This window comes from Protobothrops mucrosquamatus, unplaced genomic scaffold (assembly GCF_001527695.2).
Source record: "Protobothrops mucrosquamatus isolate PMUCROS unplaced genomic scaffold, P.Mucros_1.0 scaffold4478, whole genome shotgun sequence".
Classification (NCBI taxonomy): Eukaryota; Metazoa; Chordata; class Lepidosauria; order Squamata; family Viperidae; genus Protobothrops; species Protobothrops mucrosquamatus.
This window is the reverse complement of record NW_015390386.1, coordinates 16,397-18,540: the sequence shown is the minus strand read 5'-3', so window position 1 is coordinate 18,540 and position 2,144 is coordinate 16,397.

The window sequence follows — 2,144 nt, the reverse complement described above, 5'->3', positions numbered from 1 at the left end:
AAGAGGTAGGAGGAGAACCACTGTAAAACGGTGCCCCCCAACCCCAACCCCCCTAACCGGTGCAACAAGATACCATGGTCGATGGTATCAAAAGCCGCTGAGAGGTCTAGCAGGACCAGGATAGAGGAACAGCCTCTATCCCAAGCCCTCCAGAGATCATCAACCAATGCGACCAATGCCGTTTCCGTGCTGTGCCCAGGTCGGAAGCCGGACTGGCGTGAGTCTAGATAGACAGTTTCTTCCAGGTGCTGAGGGAGCTGTCGTGCCACCACACTCTCAACAACCTTCGCAAGAAAGCGAAGGTTGGAGACAGGACGGTAGTTGGCCAAAGCAGCCGGGTCCAGGGAGGGCTTCTTGAGGAGGGGCCTCACCACCGCCTCTTTCAAGGCGGCCGGCAAGAACCCCTCACTCAAAGAAGCGTTGACAATTCCCTGGAGCCAGCCTCGTGTAACCTCCCGGGAGGCCAGTACCAGCAAGGAGGGACACAGGTCCAGTAGACATGTGGTGGTGTTCAGCCGTCCCAGTATCCTGTCCATGTCCTCGGGAGTCACAGGATCAAACTCTTCCCAGAAAGTGGACTCAAGACCTGCCTCCATTGGCCCGTCTGAACTAGTCCAATCGGAGGCTAACCCGGCCCAGATCCGATCGATTTTGTCATGCAGGTAACACCCAAATTCCTCTGCCCGACCCTGCAAAGGGACATCCCGGACCCTCTGATGAAGGAGGGAGCGGGACACCCTAAACAGGGCGGCAGATCGGTTACCTGCAGACGCGATAAGAGTGGAGAAATAGTTTTGTTTCGCCGCTCTTATCGCTACTAGGTAAGTCCTTAAATGGGATTTTACCAATTTCTGATCAGATTCGGAGCGGGTGGCCCTCCAATTACTCTCTAGGCATCTCTTCCGACGCTTCATCACCCTCAGCTCCTCGGAGAACCAAGGAGCCAAGGTAGACCGGCATCGGGTGAGGGGCCGCAAAGGCACGACCCGGTCCAGGGCCTCCGCGGCCGCACCATTCCAGGCGGCCACCAGGTCCTCAGTCGAGCCGCGTGTCAAGGTCTCAGGTATTGGCCCAAGCTCCGTCTGGAACCTCTCAGGGTCCATCAGGCGCCTGGGGCGGAACCATTTTGTCACTTCTGGTTCTGCCTCCCCGTGGTGGGGCGTAGCGGTAGGAAAGGCCAGCCGAAGGAGAGAGTGATCTGACCATGACAGGGGCTCAACGACTATACCACTTTACAAGTGCCTATACCACTTTACAATGCCAAGGCCACACTTGGAATACTGCATCCAGTTTTGGTCACCAGGATCTAAAAAAGATGCTGAGACTTTAGAAAGAGTACAGAGAAGAGCAACAAAGATGATCAGGGGACTGGAGGCTAAAGCATATAAGGAAAGGTTGCTGGAATTGGGGATGTCTAGTTTAATGAAGAGAAGGACGAGGGGGATATGCTAGCTGTCTTCCAGTATCTCAGGGGCTGCCACAAAGAAGAGGGAGTCAAGCTATTCTCCAAAGTGCCTGAAGGCAGGACAAGAAGCAATGGATGGACACTAACCAAGGAGAGAAGCAACCTAGAACTAAGGAGAAACTTCCTGACAGTTAGAACAATTAACCAGTGGAACAACCTGCCTCCAGAAGTTGTGAATGCTCCAACACTGGAAGTTTTTAAGAAGAGACTGGACAGCCATTTGTCTGAAATGATATAGGGTTTCCTGCCTGAGCAGGGGGTTGGACTAGATGACCTCTGAGGTCCCTTCCAACTTTTTTTTATTATTATTATTATTATTATTATTATTATTATTATTATTATTATTATTATTATTATTATATCATAACCATTTTCGCATGAGCATTAATAAACGGTTCTCAAGGTAGGAGAACTCAATGTAACCATTGCACAAATAAAGATGGACCCATAATTCACATATCAGACATACACACACACACCGAGAGAGAGAGAGAGTTAGTCACAACTACAGTTGACTTTGAATCTCCTGCTTGAGGGGAAAAGCAGGACGGAGAAGAACATGTTTCTTGGAAGGAGCAAGATAGCCCAAGAAGCTAGATAGAAATCAAACATTTATCTCTTTGGACATTAAAACGGTTGCAACCACAGAAAGCCAGGGAACTTTCCAGAAACAGGAGAT